This window comes from Vanellus vanellus, assembly GCF_965231255.1.
Source record: "Vanellus vanellus genome assembly, chromosome: Z".
In the NCBI taxonomy this organism is placed as follows: Eukaryota; Metazoa; Chordata; class Aves; order Charadriiformes; family Charadriidae; genus Vanellus; species Vanellus vanellus.
Window position 1 is genome coordinate 26,733,684 of NC_138908.1, and position 22,831 is coordinate 26,756,514.

General features: G+C 38.3%; 1 protein-coding gene across 1 annotated transcript in view; it reads left to right on the forward strand.

Moving 5' to 3' along the window:
- FBXL17 (F-box and leucine rich repeat protein 17) overlaps nucleotides 1-22,831 on the forward strand; it is a gene marked incomplete at its 5' end in the record, with an annotated part of 312,610 nt that overhangs the window by 181,786 nt on the left and 107,993 nt on the right. The gene's annotated exons all lie outside the window — the stretch shown is intronic.

Genomic DNA, 22,831 nt, shown 5'->3' on the forward strand with positions numbered 1-22,831 from the left:
TTGTGTTGAACATGTTTCTGTAGAACAGTAAAATATTGATTTTGCCTCTGGCTTCTTTGGGATTGACTTTTCATCCCCAGAGTTAATGTTAAAAATAATATTGGATAAAGGCCACCTCATGGTCTCTTCTTTTAATTGTACATCTGGGTACTCCAACTTACACTTTTAATGTGTAAGTTGCAGTATGGTTACCTCTGTCTAAAATATTAACCAGATAAGTCACTTCTAACCCTATACTAGCAACACAATGGTCTGTCTCCTTTGATGAAATACAAAATTAAAACCATTACTCAAGACAGAACTGTAATAACAGCATGTATCATTTGACATAAAGTGCTCAAACTTTGTAAAGTGCACAAGTAATATCCCTCTTTGGTCTTCGTTTAACAATTGTGTGCTTTCACAGGCCTTTCAAGAGAACATTTTAGATACTGGAAGAGCCTGGAAATCAAATCTTTATTAAATATTTATGGGGGAGGACACCTAATGACTTCTAGGGGACCCTGCAAAGAGATTCAGTATCCACAGAGTGCACTTATCATTGTTTGTTGTTATTATTGTTGTTGTTATTAATTATTTAAGTGCTGGCAATTTGCTCAAAGCTGTACAAGGCACAGAAATACATTATTCCAGCCTTTAAAAACTTTGTCTCAATCAAACCAATGCGTAAAGTACACTAACTCACTATGGAACAGACAATTCTGAAAAGCAGACCTGGTTACTGAGGAGGGCACCTTTTCGCATTGCCTCACGTTGCCTCTTCTTTCCCTCTGCCATCCTCACTTGTCTGCCTTGCAAGAGCAGTAGTTTCTGCAGGAGGCAGAAGCGTGCTGTTGGAAAAGGAGTAAACAAAGGCCGCTGTTTGCTTCCTCACATTTACAGTAACTTCAGGCACAGCTTTTCTGCGTTTTTCATTTCCCCTGTGACATCTTGCTGGAGAAGACAGGAAGGGGAACTGCTGCTGTCACCTGAAAGAGGAGACCTGTGTACCCAAAGGTTTCGCGGACCTGAGATGGGTCAGGACAAAAGAAAATGGGGCCAGAATTCATTGTGGCCTGGGCACTTTTAGGCTCCCTTTTGTACCAGAAGAGCAGGGTTCAGTTGTTTCTGCTTAAGAGTTGATGAATTTAGTATGCTGTGCATACACTGGCAGATTTGGGGGTTGGGGGAGGGCGGGATGGGTGAAAATAGAAGAGATTGAGTGCTTGGCATACCAGTATGGAGTTGTCATTGCATACATACAGGAAGGTACACGAGAGACTGATGAAAGCTGAAGGAAAGAGATATAAAAAAGGCATAGTTCCCAGTGTTGCTGGTGAAAAAAGGGATATTATTTTTAAGAGCTATTCAAAATCTAGGCTGAATAGATCCTCATAAGATTAAAATTATGAGGAGGCTTGTTTTGAAGGACAATACAATTTGACAGAAACTGGCATGTTGTAACACGTGTTTCAAAATATGTGGGAGGGATACCAAACAAGCAACTAGCATTTTAACAGCTTGTGTGGATAGAGAGAGGAAGGAGACAATGCTGACTTGAAACCTCTGACCTTAAATAATGAGGAAATGGTGCAGAATAAAGTATTATCATCTCACTTGAAAAATATATATGTAGATTCAGACTTCTATTTTGCAAAACAAGCTAGCGGAGGAGAAAGAAAAAAAGATTGCAGAAGGAAGTTTGAGAATCATCAGCATGTGAATGAATTTACACAAGAACAGAGGATAAAATGACAAAGAATTAGAAATGGGAACAACCAATAAATAGAACTAGAAGAAAGCGAAGACATCAAAAAATATCATCACTGAAATCCCAATGCCAAGGGGTATGCAGAACCTTTGGAGAAAAAAAGTGGCCTGAAGGATTTTCTAGGACAGGGAAACAGAAGCCTGTGAGGCCATTTCATTTGAACTAAACTGGAAACAAAGCATGCTAAATTGAATTGCAAGCAATTCAAATGAGAAGCAGTAGCAGATAAAGAGGTGGATATGTGTGTATTAGTTCTTGCACGTAGCTCCTCCAAGATGTATTTATTACAAGTTATGATCAACTCAAACCATTGTGTATATTAGGTCTTTTATGTTAATTAGAAATTGATTATGGTTTACTAGCACAGTCCTGATTTGTGACTCAGCTACAATAGTATAATGGATCTATGTGTGTTGGTTAATGTGTATCTGTCAGTTGGAAAAAGAAAGACTTTAATCTAAGTAAATCAATAAAATATTTGTAGTTTGGTGCACAGTTACTTCTGGTTTTGACCATTATCTGATTTTTCAAATATTATTTAAAAATAGAAAGCTTTAACCTTTTAGCGCCAATGGATTCCTGTTTCAGTTTATTACACATTTCCAGATCCTTTAATGTTGGAGAATGTTTACTTCTTTAAAAACAATTACACTGATTTTTAATATTCCTTTAGTTTGTAAAGGAGAACAACTGTCTTTTGGGAATTTAAGCAATGTAAGCTTTTTCAGATATTAAATGCATTTAAAAAAACAGCTCCTGAAACCACACATGTAAAGAATGATCACTTCTAAAATTAAATATTGAAAATCTTAGTTTCACTGCAAATAAAACAGGAGCATCAAAAACTTAAGGATAATCTTTTGCCTCAAAGTTGGAATGATGTAATATGTCATGCTAGTTACCCGATATAAATTTGTACTGTTATGTGCATGGAGTAGGCTTTGGAATACAGTGGGGAAGACTATGGGAAAAAACACAAAGGAAATGCTGATAATTTTAGTTTGATGATCGCCATGATAACAAAAGGAAGGTGAGGTGCTGTTCATCATGCTACCTGTATTGCACTTTGGTAAAGTTTACAGAACTGCTTTTGCTCCCAAGTGTCACTTTGTGTAATAAGAAAGGAAGGCAGAAAGCAGTTACTGAATTTTGAGAGATGAAATTGGAAGTCTTTATAAAGTTATAGGAACATAAAAATGTAAATCTGGAAGACTAATAATGCATTTTAAATTTGTTCTCCATTCTGAGGCAGTTATCAAGTGTACTAGGAATATTCCTCACAAAACTATGTCTAACCTCTTATACTACACAACTTCCTAGTTTAGTTTTAGTTCTTTACTATTCTGACAGTAATATGGGGGAACATATGCAAAACAGTCTTTGCTACAAGTGATTTCTTTTTCTTCCACAGATCATGAGGAACAATATATCAGTGTCTTTTTTAATAGCTCCATTGGACATAATGCGAGTCTGTTGTTACATGTCTCCCTCTTAGCCTTTGTATGAGACCGCCTAAACCCAGTACCTGGAATGTGTCATTTAATTGCTAAAAATCTATCTAGAGCTGATTTTGTCCATTTTGGAAGTGATGGTTCTGAGCTGAAAACAGAAGGCAGTGTGAAACAACTCAACAGTAGAAATCACCTCTTGCACCTCACACAGTTTTATTATTACAATGCTGAATGAGATTCACTCACATCATGCTGTTGACTCTTGAGTAGTCTGTAATAAGTTGAAATATTCTACCAATCTTTGTTCTCTTCGCTTTTATCTTTATCAAAATAGAAAAAACAAATCTCTGGTTTTTTTTTTTTCTCTGCTTTAGTCTGCAAAGGGGTCTAAATTTGTGTCTATTTAGAAAGAAAGCAGATTTTGGTTTTATATGATAGTATCATGAGTAATAAATTATTCTTAATTATTCAAGGCTTGCCAATGAACTCTGGAGTACTTCTGGGCACAATGTGAGTTACAGGAAAAGTGGGAAAATAATATTTATAGTTTTTTGTCGTGTGTAAAATATAAAGTTTAACTCCATAACCAAAAAGGAAAAGGATGTGATTAATAGTAGTTTTGTTGTCAGTTGCTTGTGAGGGGGTGTGTAAGAGTAATTTTTGGAAAATTAATGTAGTGGAGCATGACAATTGTCTAAGTAGTTTCTAATCAGAAATCTTGAGTCATGTCATTGTTAATAGTATATTAAATCTATTGCATATATTATGCTACTACAGCTGTCAACCTTCCCCTTTCCATTTTCCTACCATACTGACTGTCTCCCTCCCTCCCTCCCTTATCTCTTTCTCTCACTCTCATTCTTCCACCCACCCTTTTCCACCTTCTCTTTTTTCCCCTTTCTCTATTTCTCTCTCCTTTGCTTTTCCCCTCTTGCTGCACACTCAGCAGTACAGCAGCAACTTTCAACCCTTGGTTGTGAGAAAGTGCAGAAGGAAAATGTCAGAAATTCTGGTGCTCTTTTAATATTTGCAATATGAAATGCAGGTAGCTCTCCTACAAATAAATTACCAGGGAAACCAAAAAAAAGTGAAAAACTACTCTTGCTTTTAAATTACTAAATTTAAATAAAATTAAAAGGTTGAGGTCAGAGCTGGGTTAAGATGAGGAAACTGAAAAACCAGTTTGATTTCCCGACTCTGATAAGAACTGAGAGTTCTACTGAGGCAAAGTCATCATGCCTGAGATCATCTGCAGAACGAGGCAACAAGGTACACTTTCTCGTCAGATAGCACCGGTTCAGGCTTATCAAAATCAAATTAGCAAGCAGGAAGCGAGGATTCAAACACTGTTGGTTGCTTTTGTGCTTTTACTTGTTCACCTGATGTTTCTCTTTTGGTACTTGTCATCAAAGCATGACAGTTTCTAACTAAATGGTTGAGAAGTCTATATTTATATGACACAGTGCAGTGCTCCAAGTAAGATAGGACACATCCTACTTTAATGCAGCCTTTTGCCGTGGCTGATTTGTCTACTAAGGAGCGTTATCTGCATCTGCACAGTGCTGCATTGTGCTATTTAGATGGTTCCTAAATTTTATTTGTTTCTTACTGAGTTAGGAAGATATACTGTATCTATGCATACTGAAGTATTCAAAGAACACAATATATGTTTAATTGGATTCTTATTATGTACGCATTATTAGAAAACAATTAGACATGAGGGGGTTTTTCTTTACAGACTGTGTGGGAAGCTACATTTGGGTGAGCACTGGATTTGGTTGAAGTGCACAAAATAACATTTTCTGATAATTTTTAATATAGTTAATAGTTTGTAGTAAGTTTTGCTCTTGATTTACATTACATATTCACAGTTAATTTAAAATACCTTTATTTCAGATGCAAAATTGCATATAATTACATTTTAAATATATTAGACAAAATAACTTGAGATGTGTGTTTGTATGTGATTTTCTATCTATGTATCTCCCTAAATATATTTTAACATTTAAATTAAATCTTCTTCTCTTTCCCAGGCTGACAAATAGAATCCATAGAAGCGTTCAGCCCAAATTAAGGAAAATCGTGTAGTATCAAGTTGCGTGACACAATAAGATTGGGTTCCCTGAACAGAATCACTGAATATGAACTTAGAGCTATTTAGATTTCTTAGAAAAGGTATTTTCTGCAAATAGGGAGGGAACAAAACTGCTTTTTAAACAAATTTGGACCAAATGGCTCTTGCATTGTTTTTTCCCATTAGAAGTACTGTATTCTTCTAGAGGAAGGTGTCCCTGCCCATGGCAGAGGGGTTGGAACTAGATGGTATTTAAGGTCCCTTCCAACCTAAACCATTCTATAATTATGTTATTCTGTGGGATGCTCATGGTGTGTGAAAGTAATGCATACAAGAGAAAGAATTGTCTAATGAAGAGATGTGAAACCTGAAGATAGTTTGTGCTTAACATTTTAATAATGGAGTTTACAAAGTTATTTAATTGATGTGTCATCCTTAACAAGTTTTGAGGATGCGTGTGGTTCCTCATTGGAGAAGGTCACACTAAGAAATGCCGAGTTCTTTCAATACGTTCTTGAGGCATGTCAGATTTACTTCTTGTCTTAAAGATTTTTCTATATTATTGATGCTTCATGTACTGTCACTTGATATTGACACACTGGCAGCTTACTGACTTGTGTCCTGTCTCTGTTTTTCTGATTTGCAGCATTGGAAGGGCTGTAGTGATACAATTCTTGCTACGTATTGCTGTCCATAAATGTTTTCGATAACCATAAGTTTAGACACTAAAATATGTACAGAAGGGGTACTGTTTTATTACTGTTGTAGATGATCTCTTCTAGGATTGCTAGAAGTCAGGTAAATTGCTAAAATTAGTGTGTCTGTTTTCTTTCTATACCATGAAAGGACAGGGAACGACTTGGATGTGGTTTTATCTCTTTAAATCTTGTTTTGGAGATTAGTAGGAAAGTGCTCATGATACCTAGAAAAATTCTTGTGCGTGATTCTGTCTTGTGATGCATGTTTTTCAATATTAAGCATTTCATGAATAAATAAACATGGACTGTGGTGATTTCAGTATGAATGATTTTACTGTGGGTTGAATGAAATGCAAGCACAAATGACAATTAACTACAAGATATTTAGTCCAGGCAAAAGCGAAGCTGGTCATAGAAGCAAGCACAAGGCAAAGAAGGATTTAGTATTCTTCAGGTATGTGTCCGCTGTCATTGATCAGTTCAAAATAATTTACTTAAGAAATCAGTAGGTGCCAAGCTGATAACTGAAAAATCTATAGTCTTTCAACTGTTCACTAGTCTATAACACTAAAGAAGCATGATATAGTATTTTATTTAAAAACAGGTTGTTTTTTTTTATTTACACAGTATTTATAAAGCTGTGAACGTTGACAATAGAAAAGCTTCTAATTTTCCTTTATTCATTTGATTGTTTGGAGTGCCAGGGGCAGTACCTTTGTGGTGCTGAGTGCAGCTGTCCTTCCTGTGCTTTCTTTATCTTGGAGAAATCTTTGGGTTTTTTGAAACAAAAATAAAGCGATACGAATACTGACGTTTTAAAAAAAAATGCAAACCTTTTTTTGTGATTTTATTCTTGATATTTTCTTCATGCTTGGTGTTTTGGCTTGTATTTTTTATTAAGTCATCATCTTTTTCGTAGTTCTTTCATGGTTTAATTTTTTTTCCCTTTAAATTAAATGTTTTAAAATATTAAAATACTATTGACACAGGGATTAAATTATGTGAATAAAAGTTGTATTAATGGAAAAGGTTTCCAGATACTAATGGTAATAAATCAGTTCAATTAGCAGTAAAAAAAAATTAAACCATCCTGTGTAGTACGTATTGCTTATAATGTCTGTCATTAAATAACTCAAAGAACAACTTCCAGCCCCTACTCAGACTTTAGAACAAACGTCTCTTAGAAGACAGCTTTATTATTTAATGCCTAAGCTCAAAAATACTATATTTTCATATATATCAGTGCATCACATATATCGTATACATCAAAAATATAGTTACACTTTAAAAATACTTTTTACTGCACCCTAGAGGTGCTAATCTCATACATTTCTCGAGGTTAATTCTGATTTATTTTTTTTATGTCATATAGTCATATTTTTCTATCATTTATATCTTGTCCTTCTTTCAAGGTACATTTACAGTCATGACAATATAAGGGAGGGCGCAGCAAGTATTATTTTTTCATCCTTTATACATTCTTTTAGTCCCCACGTTAAAGTTTTAATTAGCCCAATAAGCAAATTATTGGCCTTTCTAAATGTGAGCATAAATAATACTTTGATTCTAACATTTAGGTTTTGTGGACTTTCATTGATTAAAAAAAATGCATTTTTATATTAATTGGTCGAAAATCAAGTCATTATCATAAATTTACTCAAAACATTGAATGGAGAAAATCAGGCTGGATATATGAAATTATCCTTTCTTTTTTTCAGGCATTCCAGGAAGTTCAACAAAAGATCTAATTTAGTGTTTTGTCACAAAGTAAAAGTGGTTGTTTTAAGAGCAGCAGCTATTTTATTCGCCAAAAAGAGATATTCAAGTTTTTATATGATGTAGTGTTTATTATCATAGAATCATAGAATTGTTTAGGTTGGAAAGGACCTTGAAGATCATCGAGTTCCAACCCCCCTGCCATAGGCAGGGACACCTCTCACTAGACCAGATTGTGTTTTTTTCGTTTAATGCTTTTGTATTGATGAGCAGAGTCTCTCTCTCAGGTGATCACTTGGACCACAAGAGTCATGTACCCTGTTTTTACTGAGTTCTATACAATCAGGACGTGGTGCAGCAGTCTGCACAGAAGGGCGCACAGGAAGGGCACTGAGGGTGCTGCCAGTTCCAGAGGTGGGCTTACCTGGTAAGAGAAGCTCAGGGATGGTCTCCACCCACCAGAAAGCCATGTCCTCAGCACTTGCCAGAGTAGACGCAGCAACACAGACGGTGCTCCCTTGGAAACACGCAGGCACCCAGGCCTCAGGCTGCAGGGAGTGCCACAGCCTTGCACAGCGAGCAAGTGGTAGTAGTAATAATGACTGTGTGAGGAGCGAGCAAGTGGATGATCTATCTGCTGAGCCTGGTGGCAGAGCTCAGGGACAAAGTTGAGCAACTAAGGAGTATCAGGGAGAGTGAGAAAGAAATCAACTGGTGGACCCAGGCCTTGAGCTCCTTGAAAGAGAGACTGGGCCAGACACTGGAAATAAGGAAAGATCACACGGATACCATCTCCTTGCCCTGTAGGGCTGAAGGCATAGAAGGCAGTGGGCTACCGGGAAATGGTGAATGGAGGCAAGTCCCTGTTAGGGGTAGCAACCGCACCCCCTCCTTGCCCTCCTACCCTCCCCATGTACCACTATACAACAAGTATGAGGCCCTGGGCAGGGTAGAGCAGCCTAAAGACAATGAGACTGACTGTCCAAATACATCAGAGGAGCTGCCAGGACCGGGACGGCCTAATCACTGTATTAAGGCTACCTCTACAAGGAAGACAAGGAGGGTTATAGTCGCGGGTGATTCAAGTCTGAGGGGGACAGAGGCCCTGATATGTAGGGCAGACCCCACTCTTAGGGAAGTCTGCTGCCTCCCTGGGGCTCGGGTCAGGGACATCACAAAGAGACTCCCTAGCCTGGTGCGGCCCTCGGACTACTACCCACTGCTTCTGTTCCATATGGGGGTGATGAAAGTGCAAATTGAAGTGTAAAAATAATTAAAAGAGGTATCAGGGCCTTGGGGCAGTTACTACGGGGATCTGGAGCACAGCTTATTTTTTCGTCCCTACTTCTCTTTGCAGGCAATGACATTGAAAGAAACAGACGAGCCCAGTCTGTTAATACATGGCTCCGTGGCTGGTGTCACTGCCACAATTTTGGGGTTTTCAACAATGGAACGGCCTATGTGGCACCAGGCCTGCTGGCAGCAGACGGGGGTTGCCTCACTTAAAGGGGGAAAAGGGGTTTTGCCCAAAGAAGTGCAAAGTAATTACAACTGCTCCAGCCAAGGCAGCCTCATCGAAGACACAGCTGAAGTGCCTCTATGCAAATGCATGTAGCATGGGGAACAAATAGGAGAAGCTAGAGATGTGTGCATACCTCCAAGGCTACGATCTCATTGGCATCGTAGAAGCATGGTGGGATGACTCCTATGACTGGAGTGTTGCCATGGAAGGCTACAGGCTCTTCAGGAGAGACAGGCAAGGGAAACGAGGAGGCAGTGTTGCCTTACATGTCAACGAGCAGCTGGAATGCATGGAGCTCAGCCTACGAATAGATAAAGAGCCAATTGAGAGCCTATGGGTCAGGATTAAAGGGAAATTGGGAACAGGGGACATTACAGTGGGGGTCTGCTACAGGCCACCCAACCAAGAATACCTAGTGGATGAAGCCCTCTATAGACAGATAGGGGTGGCATCACATTCACAGACCCAGGTTCTTATGGGTGACTTCAACCACTCTGACATCTGTTGGAACAGTAACACAGCCAGGCATAGGCTATCCAGGAGGTTCTTGGATTGCATTGACGACAACTTCCTTCTCCAAGTGGTTGAGGCGCCAACGAGAAGAGGAGCTATGCTGGACCTTGTTCTTACCAACAAGGAGGGGCTGCTAGACAGTGTCAAACTCAATGGTGTCCTGGGCTGTAGTGACCATGAAATGGTCAAGTTTGAGATCCTCGAGGCAGCGAGAAAGGTGAGCAGCAAGCTGACCACCCTGGACTTTGGGAGGGCTGACTTGGTGAATCTGCTTGGTATGGTGCCATGGGATGAAGCCCTGGAGGGAAGAAGGGCCCAAGAAAGTTGGTTAATATTCGAGGACCACCTCCTCCAAACTCAGGAGCGATGCATCCCTACAAAGAGGAGGGCAGGCAGAAAAGCCAGGAGGCCTGCATGGATGAACAAGGAGCTCCTGGACATGATCAAAAGGAAAAAGGAGGCCTAGGGAGTGGAAACAGGGGCGGGTAGCCTGAGAGGAATACAGAGGAATCGTTCAAGCAGCCAGGGATTGGATTAGACAAGCTAAAGCCCAGATACAACTAAATCTGGCCAGGGACATTAAGACAAACAGAAAATCCTTCTTTAAGTATGTCAGCAAGAAAAGAAAGACTAGGGAAGATGTGGGCCCTCTCCACAAGGAAACACAAAAACGGGTTACACGGGACAGAGACAGAGCTGAGGCACTCAATGACTTTTTTGCCTCAGTCTTCACTGGCAAGGACTGCAGCCACACTGCCCATGATGCAGAATGCAAAGACAAGGATTGGGAAAATGAAGAATAGCCCACTGTAGGTGAAGATAAAGTGTGAGACCACCTGAGGAACCTGAAGATGAGCAAGTCCGTGGGACCTGATGAGATACATCCACGGGTCCTGAGGGATCTGGCAGATGAAGTTGTTAAGCCACTAGCCATCATATTTGAGAAGTCGTGGTGGTCTGGCAAGGTTTCTGCCGACTGGAAAAGGGAAAACATAACCCCTATTTTCAAAAAGAGAAATAAGGAAGATCCAGGGAACTACAGATCAGTCAGTCTCACGTCTGTGCCTGGCAAGATCACAGAGCAGATCCTCCTGGAAACTCTGCTGAGGCACATAGAAAACAAGGAGGTGATTGGTGACAGCCAACATGGCTTCACCAAGGGCAAGTCATGCCTGACAAATTTGGTGGCCTTCTATGAAGGGGTTACAGTGGCAGCGGACAAGGGAAGATCAACTGATGTCATCTATCTGGACTTGTGCAAAGCGTTTGACACTGTCCCACATGATATCCTGCTCTCTAAATTGGAGAGACATGGATTCGACAAATGGACCACTTGGTGGATAAAGAACTGGCTGGACAGTCGCACTCAAAGTGTTGCAGTCAATGGCTCAATGTCGAAGTGGAGAGCAGTGACAAGTGGCGTTCCTCAGGGGTCAGTACTGGGACCTGTACTGTTCAACATCTTTGTTGGCAACATGGACAGTGGGGTTGAGTGCACCCTCAGCAAGTTTGCCAGTGATACCAAGCTGTTTGGCTAGGTAGACACGCTGGAGGGGAGGGATGCCATCCAGAGGGACCTGGACAGGCTGGAGAGGTGGGCCCAAGCCAACCTCATGAAGTTCAACAAGGCCAAGTGCAAGGTCTTACATCTGGGTCAGGGCAATCCCAAGCACCAATGCAGGCTCAGCGGGGAATGGCTGGAGAGCAGCCCTGAGGAGAAGGACCTGGGTGTGCTGATTGATGAGAAGCTCAACAGGAGCCAGCAATGTGCAATCGCAGCCCAGAAGGCCAACCGTATCCTTACCTCCTTGCCTGCATCAAAAGTGTGGCCAGCAGGACAAGGCAGGTGATTCTGCCCCTCTACTCCACTCTGGTGAGACCCCACCTGGAGTACTGCATCCAGCTCTGGAGTCCCCAACATAAGAAGGACATGGACCTGCTGGAGCGTGTCCAGAGGAGAGCCACGAGGATGATCTGAGGGCTAGAGCACCTCTCCTATGAGGAGAGGCTGAAAGAGTTGGGACTGTTCAGCCTGGAGAAGAGAAGGCTCCACGGAGATCTTATTGTGGCCTTCCAGTGCCTAAAGGGGGCCTACAGCTGAGCTGGGGAAGGACTTTTTACTCGGGCATGTAGTGATAGGACTAGAGGGAATGGCTTTAAACTGGAAGAGGGCAGGTTTGGATTAAACATTAGGAAGAAGTTTTTCAGTTTGAGGGTGGTAAGGCACTGGCACAGGTTGCCCAGAGAGGTTGTTGAGGCCCCGTCCCTGGAGGTGTTCAACGCCAGGCTGGATGTGGCCTTGGGCAACGTGGTCTAGTGGGAGGTGTCCCTGTCTATGGCAGGGGGGTTGGAACTTGATGATCTTCAAGGTCCTTTCCAACCTAAACCATTCTATGATTCTGTGATTCTGTGCTTCTTCTTTTATTGATACTGCAGTATCTGTAAATTATTAAGAACATTTTAAGATTTGAGTACAGTTGTGTCATCTTCTGATATGGGATAATACCTTATATATAGTGACAGACAGTGATGTCTGGAAATTGCTTTGTTTTAGTATATCTAATTTTCTTCCCCACATAATCTGTAGCTATTTCCCCCAGTAACTCACACCAATATTAAAAGGGACAGTTTCTGAACGCTGTTGCTAGCCCAGCAGTGTATGAAAGCTATATCTGAAGTGTAGGATTGCAGATTTTCTACTATCGTGTCAGAAATTTGCAATCGCATATTGCAAGGCAGGGGTCTAAATAACTTTTTGTTTTCTGAGAAAAGAAAACTGCATTATAAAAAATTTTCATTTGGATGTCTTTTGTACAAATATAGAATCTCAGTGTAGATTACCATATATGCTTGAACTGCCAGTGGTGCTGTTAGCTTATATAAACTCTTATCATTTTACAAGAGTGTATATACTGGCATTATTTCTTAGATTTGTCTAGTTTGATCACACCTCGGTATTATTTTCTTTTAATGGGATCTGGAATAACTTAATTATCATTCATAGATGGTTTGTAACTGACAAGCAACTAAAAAAAAAGGTCTAATGTAAATTAAATTATTTTTCTTCTCATCAATGTATAAACCATTATTAACCTGTATAATCTGTATTAACCAGTAGTATCTTTATGGCAAGATTGGCCCTTTGTTATCTGTCCTCTGTCTGGAGCAGGAAATAATTGCATTGTCCCTTGACCAGAAATGAAGATATGTGACATTTAAACCTAGTTGCCCTTACTTCTTTATTCTTTATACAGTTACATTTTTAACAGCCAAGAAAGCTGAACAGAACTGCTATTTTATTTCCTAATTTTGTTTCCCAGTTTCCTGTGCAGCTATATGATGAATCTGATGATAAAGCTTATTGAGGTATAAGTGAGAAAGGGCAACGTTTCTTAGGTCACAGAAATTAGTGAAAGCACATGCATGTTTGAGGTTTATTTTAAATGCAACCATGCATACTATGTCTTCATGGAAATTACTTTTGTATTGGTTTATGAAGCAGATACTATATTACAAAATGTCTGTGTGTTTTGAGGGGTTAGATTTACACTGTTAAATGAGCTACAGCAGCTTTCACAGATGCATTAATTTAACAAATGCATTTGTGGTTAACTGCTCCCTTGACAATAAAGGGAATTGAATCGACAGCCCCAGAGCTAAAAACCTCTCCAGATTTAGCCAAATAGCCAATGCTTTGTAACTGTGAGTTTCAGCAGATCATAGGCTCTGTGTTTTGGGACAAAGAGGTACTTGTATTACGCACTTACTTTTGGAATAGATATCCACTTATACTGGACCCATGGTGCTGATAGTCATCTCCCAGAGATGCTGACTTGTCTAAGTGAGGGAACAACTCTTTTAGTAATGTGGTGGCCATCATAGTATGCCCGTAGTAATATAGTGGAAGGGTCTTTTGGTGTCAGTGTTTGGCAGTGGAAAAACTTATTCAGGGATGGAGCTGTCATGCACACCAGGTGGCAGGTAAATACACTGTTCAGGATACCCTTTAGAGAGCTCTTCAAATCAGCCAGGATGTCATGTTCGGGAATCTTAAAGTATTGTTTGGCATGTCAGCTTCAACTGCTAAGGGCCTCTGTTTCTGGTATTTGCAGCAATTCTTGAAATATCAGAGAACCTTTACTGGTTTTGGTTAACTCAGTGAATGAAGGGTTACTGGCAAGTTGTATTTTTTTTCTCTAAGCATTTCTGTGGCAAGTTTGCCATGCTATGCTGAATTACTTCTCTGTAGACAAAATTTCTATTTTATCAGCTCTATCTGGCTTTGAGCGCTTTGGAATTCATTTTAAGTAGTAATGATGTACCAAAAAAGTGCCCGATTTATTGTGTAAAAGTAGAAAATGTATAACAGGGTGTGACTCATCATTTTGTAATTCCTCTGCATTTTGGTAAATTCACCTGGATTGCTGATTCTAAGGTGGGGGGAAAGCTTTTGAGGAGGAAGGATAGACTGGCAACATTTCAGTGTGTTAAACCAAGTGAGGTTCTTACTGGCTTTCACTGCTTGTGTTTTAACCTCTGTTTCAAAATATTTCATTTCCTAGGCATCAATATTGTAATATTGCACGTGTTTTCTTTTTTCAAAAGAACAGATTTACAGTTGGCAGCCGTGGTCTTCAGGGAGCGCAGGGAACTTGGGTGCAAGTAGTGGAGGAAGCTTTCATATCCAAAGACTTACTTGTATAGGTAGCATTTAGAGGAGTTATTAAAGGCTAAAAACTTGTAGATTGATTGTTTCTCTGCTTTGTTTCTCCTTTGAAGGCGATTCATTATATGCTATGTTTTGCAGAAAGAATGTTACATCTGGACTGTGAGCATTTTGTTCTGATACATTTTTTATTCTTGCAGTTGTCTGTAAAGAGGATAACAGTTTTTGATGGCTGATATTTAGGGGCATTTTTTTACTTTAACTTGGATAATTGCAGCTATAATTTGGAGTTGTTCAAAATTTCTTTCTAAATGGCCTCACTAGTCTCCTGACAAGCTTTATTCTTCAAACTTTCAAGGCAAGGAGGTTGACTGAGCTGAGCTTTTTGTCTGCATTATTGAGGATTTTCTGTAGGTTGTCCAAGACTCATGAAAGAAGAAAACAGTTTTTCTCCTCATGTAGGATCTGGGCATTTGATTTTTTTTTCTGAGGTATTAATGAATGTTTTAACAGCCTAGGGAGATATTGTGGGCTCCATATTCCTCTATAGATAATGCCACTTAATTGTTCTTTAGGTTCCAGCTTGTTAAGAGTACAGATAAACCGTTTGCTCATCCCAGTATGAAGCTGGATGAACTGTATATTTGTTTTCACCAGGACTGAGGAAACTTCTTTATTGTTCATCGTGAGTCTGAACCAACAACAAAGTAAATCCACGAGGCCCTGGATGTCAAATTGTGGCATTCTTTTTATATGTCTGGCAGGAAGACTTGTCAGCAGTTATCTTCCCCATCTTTCTACTCCAACCCACTTTATATCATAGAATATAGAATAGCTTCTTCCAGAGCTTGTTTAGGGAAGGACAAACTGCCAGGTGGTAAGGTGAGAGAAAAGAATACAGCAGGCTCAATAGTCTGTTGATCAAAAGCTGGAAGGAGCCACTGTTTTTTTGGATGTTTTTAAGTTGTTGGCATGGCCAAATAGTTGAAAAAGTAAAAAGGTGGTAAAAGATTTGGAAGCCTTTAACCCTGGTGGAAGGAGATGTTAATCCAGGATCTTCTTTTTCTAGCATGGTTCTTAGACTGACATCTCTAGGTGAAGGTCAAGGGTCCTTTATTTGCAATGAAGATTCTGATTGTGATTGAATGTATATTTTACAGGTTAATTACAGTGACGGCCTTCAGTGTGTCCCATATTTCTGTGTAGGTGCTATCATTTTGAGGAACGACTGAGGGATCTGGGGTTGTTTAGCCTGGAGAAGAGGAGGCTGAGGGGAGACCTTATCACCCTCTACAACTACCTGAAAGGAGGTTTTAGAGAGATGGGAGCTGACCTCTTCTCCCTGGCGACAAGTGATAGGACAAGAGGAAATGGGTTCAAGTTATGTCAGGGCAGGTTTAGATTAGATGTTAGGAAGCATTTTTTCACTGAAAGGGTTATTAAACATTGGAATAAGCTGCCCAGAGAGGTGGTGGATTCACCATCCCTGGAGGTGTTTAAGAAAAGGGTAGATGAGCTGCTTAGGGACATGGTTTAGGAGTGGTGGTGTTTTTATCAGGGTAGGTTAATGGTTGGACTTGATGATCTTAAAGGTCCCTTCCAACCTCACTGATTCTATGATTCTATGATTCTATGATTTTTTGGTACCGAAGTTAATCAGTGCTGATACATACTATACCTTGTTTTGTACCCTATGGAATTCTGTACCCTGGATTTCTACGTTGATAACTGTTACACTTAGCATTTCTGAGCTGACTGTGTTTGTCTGGAGGCATTGTTGCCCTTTCTGGTACCGAAGAGTAAGAAATGTTGGGAATCAAACTAAAAGAGCCACTTAAAGGAAGAAAATAGAGAGTGAAGGTATGCATGTGATATGCTCCTGGATCGTATGCTAAAGGATCTTTGTATCAGCGTATGCAAAACAATGTAAGAGTTGAGTGTGGGATTCAAAAGTGAGAGTCATGTTGGTTCTTTCTGTGGTGGTGAAAAATGTTTAGATGGTTACATCAAAGACATTTGCATAATAGAAGGGTGAAGAGAAAAAACTATTTCTTGCTGAAAATCTGTGACAAAGTACTACTGCAAATATTTTTGACAAGATGTCTGGAGTCATTCTTAGTTTTCTGGGAGTGTCCTGACTAAAGTGGAATGTTTAATTACCTCATTTGAAACACAAAGCTCAATATAATTGTAGATCTTCAACAGCACCAATATAAACCTATTTAAAAGTATATGTTTGTAGCTGGATACCCTGTTTCCTTCAGGTAGTGCTTTCGCATGTATCCTGAACTGTTTGAAACATTTGATGTTTGTATAGTTTACCATGAAACACTGAAAACTAGATGTTTTCAATATGTGGTTTCAGTCAAAATACATCTCCTTAGGAACATAGATCTCTCCAGTCGTCCCCAATTTCTTTTATATGGCTTCCTCTTGATGAAAGCCAGTTGTCAATCCTGTTCTCAAATACAGTTTGAGACAGTTTGTACTTGTATGATGTTTTAATAATTCTTCTTTTCAGTGCAAAAGATCCTTCCTGGCTTATTACAATAGTGACTTTACTGTTAAATATGGGGTTATTTTTAAGATTTTAAAAAATCATGAGAAGTAGCTCAAGGGTGTTCTCCTACTTGGCATTGTATGTTGAATTATCTTCTTAATTTTGTTACCATAAACTGCTGTTGTCAAGAGACTTTCTATTTAGTTCATCTGGCAAATAACCATACAGTTAGAAACACTACTATTTTTATACATAAGGTGACATATTTTTTCTTACTTATAAAAACCAGAACCAGACAGCTGAAGCATCTGCTTTCAATACACTTAAAAGTGTTTTTGTTGCAGAAAGAGCAGAGAATATGTATTTTTCATATCTGAAATAAATGAACTGATGTTAAGAGACTGTGATTTTTAAAAAGGCATATGTAAAAGTGAAATCATATTTGCTGTATTTATTCCTGCAGTAAACTAGTATTGGCTCTGACATATGTTTAAGTGTATGATACACAATGTGCAGGAGTTCATTTGGAATCTTCATTTTTACTGACTTTTCCTGAGGATTATAAAGGGTGCTCGTGCTCCCACATGAGGGTTATCTGTATGGAGCAGGCAACCTCTAATTCACGGCTTGAAACCCTTTGATCTGCTACAGATAGCAGCCTCTATCATTTGTATTGAACTTCGCACTTATTTTGGAAAACTAGACTGATTTTCTCCTGTGTCATGCATTCCCGCTACATGTTTTAAGAATTTCAGCTCCTTTCATGACTACTGATTGCTGCCACAGTTTTCCGAAACATCAATGTCAGCATGAAACACTTGAGGAAATGTTGACACATGTTTCTGGAGGACTGGGGGGAAATCTTACTCACATGTGAACTGAACGACAATAAAAACTCACACAGGATCCTGTTATGTGTCAGTTTTCTGCAATTTTCTAAGTTTTGAACTTGAATATAAAGTGTCCATTCCTGTCTGCCTGCCCCACACTTGTAGATAAATGCCAAAAAAAGGCAAGTTCATGTAAAATTCTTCAGATAGATTTTGTTTTGTATCCCCTTTGTGCACATGTTCTTTTTTTTGGCACCTTGTCACTTTTTACAAATTATTCCATGTGACTATTTAGCAACTTACATTTTCAGAAACAGAATTCAATATTTAATTTACATGTATTGTCTTACTAAATTATCTGGCTTTTATTCATAGGGTTGCTTGGGAAGGTATGTATCTATGTGCAAATGTATGTGTGTACAAACACAGATGTTAAAGTTAATACTCAGCTCAGACTGCTGTCCAAAACCATGGACTGTTAATGTATTAAGGCCTCTGTAATATATATAATATAGCATATCTTATTATAACTACTTGTTAGCTATTTTGAACTTCATTCAATGAAAAAAGTCTTTGTTTTTATTTTTCAAGGTATCTAAATTGTAACAATTTATTTGTGAGATCTGTAAATTAATTTTTCATTATTTCCTAAAGATATACTTTTTTTTTTTTCTTCTTGGAATTATTTATAGTATCGTTGGAGGTGCTTTATGTTGTTGGGGGTTTACTTATTTATTTATTTATGCTTACTATAAGGAGATTGAACAGAACTCTGAGCAATTATTTTTTGCCTTGTATAAGGTATTAAAAAAAAACTGAAACCTTTTATTAGGCCTCACAGTATGTTTGGGAAGTATAAAGGTATACCAAGTAATTGCAGGGAAAAATTTGCCTTGATAGTACTTTAATGCCATTGCTTTTTCAACAGATATGTGATATAGTATAAACATCTATGTTGTTAAGTGGTAGAATCAACACATGAGTTAAACCAGTCTAATTTTATCTTTGATTTTTAATCTTAATGTTTCCAAAGGTGTTCTTTTAAAAATTATTTTCTTTAAATGCTTTGTGAACCTAGGCGATTCTTTTTCCTGCGTAAGACTTAATCTAGCTCATTTATTTTTATACTAGGAAATATGGGTTTTCCTGATGTCTTAATTTAGTCTTTTTTGTTTATTTTTCTTGTCACTGGATTAATGTATTACAGTGTGTTGTTTACCTCAGTCTGCAGTTTTGGAAGCTTTTCTTGAATTTTATTCCTACTACTACTCTCTTCCCCTTTTCTATGAAAGAGGAAAACAAATCACCTTTTTTTCATCCCTTTTTTTTTCTTTCAGATGCTAGTTTTTGAGTGTGAGTTTGTAGAGGATTACTAAGTATGATAATAAATTCTTAATTACATCACTGTGATTTTCTTCAAAGACCACTGCTGAAGTATTTGAGAATCCTTAAGAACAGCTTACCAAGAACCTTTATGTGCCTTTGACCCTAAATTGAGTGCTTTCAAGATTAGTGGCCACTTCTGTCTTCCTTGATCTTGTTGGGTTGAGAGGCCTACAAAGAATTATTTGAATGACTGAGGTTTTGCTGGTTTACACAAATCACTGAGATCATAGCTGAATCATTTTATGTGAGGCATAAACAAAATTTAGAACTGTGTTATATATAAACTCAGGGAGTATATTCTTTTTCTTTGTTCTTTCTGTCCTGTATTTTGTTATGCTAAGAGGAGAAAGAGATTTTAAAAGTTCTTGGATGTTTGCAAAGCATCTTTTTTTTCTATGACTTCAATACTTTGAGAATTTTGGGGGAAAATCTTTCATTCTTTGAATTTAATGCAGTAACAAGACGTACAGTGAACTTCACCTGTCTTCCTGTCATTTCCTTTAAATGATTGTAGGCATAATTTCTTCTTTTATGACTCTTTTTCTAGTAGACCTAGCAGGTTAAGGAAGTTTTCCGAACTGTATTGGAAATCAAATATTCCCACTGTACAAACATAACCTGAAAATTCTCTTCCACGGTGTTTGGCAAACATCACTGTTTTCACCTTTAGTAACCCTCAAACCTGACTTGATCTGTTTACTTGTCATCTCATATGTTAGGCAAAATTAGTCAGGATAAGTACGAATGAAAATAATTTTGAGTGTAAGTAAGTGGACGCTGGAGGCAGACTCTGTGGTTAAGAAGGTGAAAAGACAGTAACTAGTTTCCCATTCTGACTCCTCAGAGTAGTTGCTAACCCATCCTAACCATTTCAGACCATAGCCACCTGTGTACAGTGATTTAGTTGCCTTCCTCATTGTCAGGGAGTATGCTACAGCATCCAGTGATTATCTAAGACAGCAGAAGGAAATGGACACAGAGACCGAGTTCCATATCAAGAGCTATTCCTCTGCTGCAGCCCAAGTCTGTGTGGGCTCCTTTACCATTGCTTCTTTGTTTTTATGTGAAAAAAAAAACAGACCGATTAAGCTTCTGGCATGTTTGACAAACAGTATCATAGGTACATATTTAGTATGGGAACTTATGTTGGTGGAACTCTATAACTTGGTAAAATAGAAATGGATCCTGAGGACTTTGGCTCATCAGTGAGTTTTTGATGCCGTTAATTGAGATAGGAATGTCAATGGGCACCTCTTAGCAATAGGACATGTTCTCATCTGCAGTCACAAATCAGCTGGGAGAATTTAGAATATATGGTAATGTAGAGTCATCTTGATTTCCGGGATTAAAGTAATTCTAACTGCTCTTGGTTTAAAATTTGTGCTGCAATCCGGCCAATAGATCTGTAAAGCCATTTGACAGATACCTTTTTAGAGGAGAAAGGTGCTGTATAAGTAGATACTACTGTTGTTAATAAGAATGTTCAAGATGGTATGTATCAAGGCATTCTGAAATCCCTGTGCCACAGCTCATAGTCTTATTTTTGAAGTAAGGAGCCCAGAGGGTGGCAGTGAAGGCAAAGTTATCCAGTTTTGTCCAAGCATTTCTCACAAAGATGAGCCACGCCGAAAAGCAGAGACATTTTAGAAATCACCAGGTTACCACTGGTAAAAAGAAACTGGCTGAGGGGAAAAAGGAAATTTCTTTCTGTCTCCAGCTGCCTACAAGAAAGACACACAAGAAACCAATATCTGAGATTACTGTAATCACTGTGGTGTTTTGTGCAGGGACAGAACTTGATTTAATAATTTCTCATACTGAAGGAGAGTGAAAATGTTTCAGAATAATGTATCGGGAGCTGATGGGACTTACGATAGCTGATGCTAGCTGATGGGCAAGAAATATGGCTGTTTCTTTATTCCTATACTAACAAAGTTATTACAGGACAGAAGAGTCTTCAAATCCAGATTCAATTGAATAGGTACCTGGATTTCAGTTAGTATCTCTCTCAGTTGCATATGCTTAGCACCATTTCAGTTTGTTACATCATGATGCTAAAGATTGCGGATTATTATTCTTACAGCATATTACAGTAATAAAGGCTTATGGATAATTTTAGGATGCCTTTTATATTGCATTCCTCTCACTGAAACATTATTCTTCTAAATTATCCATTAATAACTGTTGTTTCTATCCAAAATAAGATTAATTAAAATTCATTTTAAACGAGGTGCTACCTTTTTAAACACTGACCATTGACTAATTGATATTAGCTAATTATCAGGATTTGAAGTCAAGGAAATCTATGGACAGGAGATTTGCACTGTCTCTCATAATTATAAAATCCTATAGAATGTCTGAGTCAGAGTGACTGAAAGGCATATACTTTTGAAATTATTATTGATGAATGTGAAGAGGAATGCTCCAAAAAGCATTTCTTGTTAACTTGTGTATTAGTTACAGCTCTTTGTGCTGTAGTCAGTGTGACTGCAACCATATCCATGCCTGACATGAAAAAGTTGGTATTCACACTCATGAGGTTTGTCATTAGGAGAAAACTAGCCTTGTTTTATGGGCTGGCTTATATTCACATTATGTATGTCTAATTTATATGCACAAGGTGGCAGTGCTTTGTTTGGGGGTGAGAGTAAGGGGTGGAATTAGATCCTGTAAAACCTCTTCCTCTCTCCAGTGTATCTGCACACAATATGCTACTGTAATATCATTAGCATTGTTTTTATATTCTTATACCAAAAAAATGGAAAAATCCTACATTAACAGAAGTATGTACATTTGGTATGTTTTCATCTGTGTTACTAATTAGAAATATGGATGCATTAAAATATTTTTAAATACATCTTTGAAGGCCTAACATTTCAACCTTGAAATATTTACAGTACATACAAAAGTCTTTATCTGAAAAACTTAGCATTAAAGAAGTTCACAAAGACAGCAAACTGTCATAATCATCATTTCTATCTAAATTGATGCCTGCTTATTATTTAAATTACTTAAATATACAGTTCAGAGGTCTTGATGCTGCAGTGATTATAGCTGACTCTGTAATGTTATCAGAAATATCTAAATCTTTAGCAAAACAAGTTAACCCTCATATGGAGGTCATTGAAGTGAAATATAAATACCTAATTGAAAGATCTTTTCCTTGTACCTTGCTGAGTTAGTGTTCTTAACATGAGCATGCTTGTAACTACATCATACAATGGGAGGGAATCTTTGTCAGCCAGGATTCATGAATTATAAATTTTTAAGTGAAAATACAAACAGTAACCAGGAATCGAGAAATGTCTATTAGGAGAATTCCATTAAGAAACAGTTAGTCACATTCTGCACTATTTGCAGTTTTGAAAGGTGCAGAAAATCTTACTTTGTAAGATTCAAGTATATAAGCAACAAATTTGTAAGAAGCAAATATTTCAAAAACTTCTTTATGAGGTGCAGGTATAAAATGAGTTTAGTGGTGTCTGAATTACAAATTAAAGGTATGGATACAAATGCTTTATCTCTTTTTGTACTTATGATTGTCACCATTTTGTTTGACCACATATTAGATTGGGAGCCTGCTGAACTGGAAAACATGACTGGTGACAGCCCAGGTTACAGATTCTGTTAGTTTGTTTGGGTGTATACTAGATTGATGTAATCTCCAAAAAGGTTACGATGTTGGTTTTCCTGTGACATGTAAGCTGTAGTCTTCATGATCTACT